Raw genomic sequence first — 6,934 nt, 5'->3', positions numbered from 1 at the left:
TTCAGACTAAAATATCTGAACAACTATTGGATGAATTGGGATTAACCCCCCCACAAACAAACAAGCATACACACAAATAAATACTGCAGCAGATTGTTCTTTAAAGGTCCCATATCTTGCTAATTTTCAGGTTCATGCTTTTATTTTGGATTTCTGCCACAACATGTTTACATGCTTAAATGTGAAAAAACACTTTATTTTTCTCATATCTTTTATGTATTTGCCTCAACTGGGCCTGTTGTCGCCACTTGACATTCAACATGTTTGCTGCTAGCTAAATTGTTTAGTATGTGACATAAATGTCAAGTGGAAGAAGGTCCATTGGCAACTAGCTGAAAGGGGGCATATCTCACCTGGTCCTTGAATACCGGGACAAGGACAGTAGCCCAAGTAAATGACCTAATGGAGCTATAACTGGAGCTCCACTAAACTGTTTAATGTACTGAGTAAAGAGTGGGTGCAGCATTTACACAAAGTTTAACATTTCTAGACTCTCAGCGCTCCGAAAATAAATGAGAAACGTGTAGCAGTCAGTGCAGAATAGACGCTAGGCAGTTTTCCATGAATCCTCAAATTGCACAAACTGAAACTGTGAATATAAAAAACACCTAATAGAAACATGTCAATTTTGAAAATAACAATAATAAAAACTTTTTTATCGCAAAAAGTTTTACGCTCACATGAAGTGGTATTTCAGGTGGTTTGAAAAAAAACATACTATGCAAAACTGCAATGGAAACACTTTTTTAGCTTTTATAGGTCACATGATACTACGGCTATGTTTTTGTCAGTATGAACTGGCTCCCTCATGATGCAGCAGGAGCTACAAGAGGTTATTGCATCACATTACTCTTCAAAACTTGAGCGGATCATCCAGAAGTTTTGAATCCACAATTCCGCTGTAAAATCATGAACTATCACCTCCCAGAAATCTCTCATACGTTGTCACTCCAATATATGAGGGACTCGCCTTTTCATTATTGCTCGCATACCCCGCCTACATCACCTTTGATTGGAAATATGACAGCTAGTGCAGAGGCATCACTATAGATAAAGCTGCTAATGTTCTGTCACCATGCATGCATGTTATTGCCAGAGAAGTTGCAGAACATCACTCAATGGAAACGCAGTCATCTCGCAATTGTGTTTTAATGACATTTTAAAAATATCGGTTAAGTTTTGCAGATATCTGTAATGGAAACCTGCCTACTCGGCACCTTGTTGTGCTGCTGCTGTTGTAAATATGTGTCCTTTCCATTGTAAATAATTGTAATTTACAATTGTAATTGTAAATTCTCAGGAAAAGCACTTTGATGGACACGGCCCTAAAGGAATGCGAGATACTTGAATCATGGATTAGACTTTGGTCATTTGCCAGCTATCAATATATAAAGACAGCCTGTTTAGATTTGGGGGCTATAAGCTCTTGATTTATCACACTTTTTGTGTACCCTTTTTGTGTATCTATAGGCTTTTGCCAATTAATTCTGAATGCTGATGAGGAAACTATGAACACTCTGTATCTTTAAATAATGTACAACCTTCAGCCAACCAGCAGTAAGTTTTCTCTGAGGCCAAAAATACATCATATACTTTGGATTAAAGGAAACATGGCAATCTGCCAAAGATGTAACTGGAATCCAATTGAAGCTTTTTAAAACAAAAGTTTAAGGATTATTTTAGTGTCAATAAAGACTATGACTAAAGACTATGACTAAATTATTTACACAGAACATGAACTGCTGCTTTAAGTTTCTGGAGAGTGCTAGAAAAAAGGGCCAACTGGTCTGATGGTCTCCAAAATAAAATGCACAGAAGTATGCCACAAAATGCAAATGATACTGCACCAGTCACAAGCAACACAATGTTAATTGTGATATCAAGATAAATACACTCTGATTAGTGTCATATTCATAGCAGCTCGATAGAAAATCTTCCAGCCAATAGTAAATACTTTTATTTTCTTAAATACCCTCATGCACATGCTCTTATTTTGCAAGGTTCTGCTTCTTTTTAATGTGACAGGAAGAAATTAAAAGAGAGAGAAAAAGACGGAGCGGAGAGACATAACGAAGGTGTGGGTTTCGTTTCTGTTACACCCTGTTTCTAGGACGAGAGGTTGTCACGGCAACAGTCGGCAAGGGAGCGGGAGAGGCAGTCGAGGGATGCTGGGATGGGGCAGCGAGGTCTGATTCTGTTAATAAAAGATCTCTTTCTTTCTGTCTTTCTGTTTGTGTGTGTGTGTGTTTGTGTGTGTGAGTGTTTGTGTGTGTGTGTGTGTGTGTGTGTGTGTGTGTGTGTGTGTGTGCGCGCATGCTTCATTTGAATTTTAGATTCTTATCAATTATTAAGAGACCTCACTGCTGAGGCTACAAGAGGAGATCAGAGACAAGAGAGAAGGAGGAGGGGGAGGAGAGGGAGGGGGAGAAGATGAAGAAGAAGAAGCTGCAGGATGAGAGGACTGAAAGAGAAGAAGCAGAATGACAAAGTGTTTACATTATAACGTGTGTGGGTGCAGACTGAGATGGATGGAGGTGGAGGTGTCTCTGGGTGGCTGCAGGAGAAGAAATCAGAGAGAGAGAAGACAAGAGAGGAGATGGAGGTGGGGGGGCAGTGTGTCATAATGCAGCTGAGAGTGGAGGAGGAGGAGGAGGAGGAGGAGGTGAAGACTATAATAACAGAGGAAAGAGAGAAGCTAAATTGTCTTTTGTTGAGACTCAAACCATTAGTAAATGTTACATGTATTAAAGCCTGATATATCTTCTGTGCTATAGAGCTCCAACACTATTAAAAACACATCATGGATGTATAAAGGAGAACTGGACACCACATTCAAAGATGGCGTGCCATTCATTCCTATGAAAGATGCTTACTGGGTTGATCCACCAAAAAAAAAAAAAAAAGACGTAAAAGTATTGGGACATACAAACAAGTTAACCCTTTGAAACCTGAGCTAATTGGCTTAATTTCTTTCAAAAACATTGATAGAGGGCGAGAAGCACCTTAACAAGAGATGGCCCAAAAACGAGCAAGAAATACATATAAATCTACAAGAAAATGACCTGAAAATAAGAAAAAATATCAACAAGAAATGAATAAGAAAGGTTATAAGAAAATTAAATACAAATAAGTTGAGAAATGGTAAAGGAAAAAAACAACAACAACAATGTGTGTGTGAATGGGTGAATGTGATTTGTAGTGTGAAAGTGCTTTGAGTGGTCCAATGACTCACACGTGCTATAGATGGGCAGGTCCATTCATCGTTCTTCGCCCAGCCTATTTCTCTAAGACATAACTGAGCTCAAACAAACATCAATATGACATTTTTTTTTACCATTTTCTCAGGGGCCGTTTACATAGCAACAGTTCTTCCATGAAACGTTAAGCTTTTGTTGTGTTTTCTTTTCTTTTTTGTTCCCACGACAATGGTGTTTTGCAGCCTGAAAACGCAAACTTTTGAAACCAGGTTCTAGAGTGTAATCTTTTGTAAATGTCACTCCCTCTGTTGCTGTGTAAACTCCTAAAAAGTGCAAATGCTGTTGCATAAACTGAGGATCATTGAATGTCAATGAGTTATGAAAAATATTTTGTAGTAAATGCACATAAGATCACACTGTTGCAGCAGTGCAGTACTGATTTGAAAGCAATAAAACTGCAAGTCAGGATTATTAAAAAATACAGTTCTTTGCATTTATTTGATTCCCAATCAAGACACTGGTAAGAATTACTTTACTTTTTGTATGAACTTCAAAACTGTTTTGAAATGCAAAATATTGGAATTTTAAATGTGATTTATCGTGATCAACCATTGAAATTCAGTGATTAGTCGCAATTTAAAAGATTAAAAATTCAACAGCCCTAATAATATGTTATATATGCGGCAAGTACAGAGTGGTAAAGGTCAGGGAAAGACTGTGGATGTGGCAAATTAACAATGGTTAAGTTAAACAACATAGTTCAGGTCATGGAAATTATCAATAAATACATTGATCGCTGTTTGGTCAATAATGATAAAAAAAGAACAAAAATGTGATCATTCTTCCATTGAATTAAATTTCAATATATTTCATTTCATTTTCAAGAGTATGATAATTCAGTATCAATATGGAATTCCAGTAAAGTTTAAGTAAAAATAGGCTACTTTAAAAAAATTTAATAATAAGACATTCAAGTACAATAATATCTGATGAGATGGTAAAAAGCAGAAAAATATTCCCTTTTCAGATCATGTTTTGGTGGTAAATGACTCAAATGAGTATGTGTGTGTGTGTGTGTCAGTGTATGCGTGCGTGCATGCGCGTGCTGCTCGCTGTGACCAGTAATGAGTGTGATCTCCCCCTGTGAAACGCCAACAACAAGATAAAACACAACAAAACAAGATTTTTCTTTTGAAAAGAAGGGGGGAGAATGAGCAGAAGGAGGAAGAGTGAAAGAAGCAGGATGGGGGTCGAGAGACAGAAAGAGAGAAAGAAAGATTATTAAGTCGATAAAAATGTGTTTTTCACATTAAAGGTCAATGTGGAATATTTAACCCTGACTTCTATCTGCAGGCTTGACATTTGTAGACAGGGTAAAGGGAAAAAAATGATCTTTGTGAGAGACTCTGATTCATTTGTTTTATTTAGCTGGATAACATAAAGAGATAGGATGTGACAGGATGTGGTAATACCAGCAAAAGGAAGTGGAATCTACAGAAAAACACTGAATAATTTAAGGATTTACACAGTGGCATGTAAAACTGCAAAACTGTTCAAGAAGCATGGCGATGGATGTTCAAAACATTAGCAGCTTTATTTCTATTGTAGCCTCCGCACTAGCCGTCATTATTATTACCAATCCAAAGCCATGTAGGCGCGTTATGTGGGAAATTTTGGAAAGACCAGCCCCTTATTCATGGAAGCGGCCATGTCTGAGGGATTTCTGGGAGGTGATAGTCCATGATTTCACAGAGGAATTGTGGATTCAAAACCTCCAGATGATCTGCTCAACTTTTGAAGAGTTATGAGATGCAATAACACCTCTTGTAGCACCTGTTGCATCATGAGGGTGCCACTTCCTACTGACTAGCCCATAGTCATAACATATGTGAAATATGGCTTTTTGGAATTGCCTGAAATACCTGCAAGCAATTTTTTTCTAAACTAACATTTCCATTAGATGTATTACATATTCACAATTTTAATTTGTGCAATTTGAGGGTTAATGAAAACCTGCCTACTGTCTTTATTTACCCAGACTGTCTTTTTTCAGGCTCTGTGGGTGTCCCAATAGAAAGGAATATTTGATAAAACTCCTCTACTGCGCAGAATGAACCGATCGCCTGCCGCCACCTGGAAGAATAAAGACATAACTACAGATTGAATAAAAAATAGTAAAACAGGAAGATTTCTTGTCATATATTCTGATTATAATAGTCCGCTAGAGTAACTGCATTTTTCTCTTTCTATTGATGGAGGGTTTTCATAATCTGGTTTACTATTGCAAACAGCGAGGTCAGACCTCAGCGGGCGTCTGAAAGAGATGGAGGAGGCCGGTGGACAGATAACTGAAGATAAAGAGAGAAATATACGAGAGGAGACAGTTGGAGAGAATTACAGCCAACTTGAGGGATTTCATTATGCTGCTCTGACTGAATTATCTAATCGATGGATTGAATTAAAGAGGAGCCACCTCTTCTGTCTGATGGTCCTGATGTCCTCTGTGGTTACTGTCCCATCCTAATGACACCAACATGGCACCTTGCTGCTACATATTCAGAACATCCTTTCTGTTTTTTAGGCTTGTTCTTCGCATACCACACTTTTTTATAAGTTTAATCCAATTTCTTTAAAAATATTTTCGGTCTGCTGGTCTATCTATCCATCCCAATTCATCCCAACAACTATTGGATGAATTGGGATGGAATGCCCCCCAAACAAACAAACACACAAATTGTCATGAACTGTGGCGCAGGAAGGTAGGACCCAAATGCAAAAACTCAGACCAGGTAAGAGCAGCAAAACAAGGTTTATTCCCAGCAGAGGAGTCCAGAGCAAGAAGCAAAAAGCAAGGTCAAAAAACAACCGAGGCTCAAACACAAAAAGCTACTGACAAGGCTGCGGACCAAAGCTGTAATGTGGACGAGGAGGATCAACTAACTGTCAACGAGACAAGACACAAAGGGGGAATATATGCGGGACTAATAAGGCGTGATGAGAAACAGGTGCGGGAAACACAATCAGGGATCAGGTGCACACCGACAAGGAGGGGTCAGGGCAGACAGGAACCTGGAACAGAGACAAAGGTGAGTGATACCAAAATAAAACAGGAAGACAAGACATGAAACATGAGGGAGAAAATAAAGCACTAGACAGACTGCAGACCCTGACACAAATACATTTAGACTTTTAACTCATTTTTTTAAGTTAAAAAGCTAAATAAAATAAAAAAATAAATTTATCATGCTCATTTTCAGGGAAATGCAGATAGAGAACACATGCAAAAACATACAACCACACCAAAACCAAAGCAGAAACATCACAAACCCAGTCGCTTTTTGGGAACCCTCAGGCTCGTAGTGAACATCGAAACTCTAAAAGGGACCATTTTGAATGTTTGTGTCATGTTCAAAACTGTTTAAATCGTATATTTGTGACATCACAAATTCATAGAAATTCTGACCACCCGTGTTTAGGCATGTTTTGTTTTGTTTGTAAAATTCAGACTGTACGCACTTCTCTGTGGATTAAGTGTGATGATACTTACCAGTTTTCATATAGCCACTTTACCTGCTTTATATCAAAAAAGAAATGGAAATCTGACTTTTTTACAAATCATCTTAAAAAAAGACGAACATAGAATCTTAAGCCTTATTTTGATGAATAATAAATTAAACTTGATGAGCCTTAGTTGATCTTGATTTAATATATAAGTTTAATTTAAAACATACTGTATA

This window comes from Plectropomus leopardus, chromosome 18 (genome assembly GCF_026936395.1).
Source record: "Plectropomus leopardus strain MGB_pleo_1.0 chromosome 18, ASM2693639v1, whole genome shotgun sequence".
Lineage (NCBI taxonomy): Eukaryota > Metazoa > Chordata > Actinopteri > Perciformes > Serranidae > Plectropomus > Plectropomus leopardus.
This window is presented reverse-complemented; position numbering follows the sequence as displayed.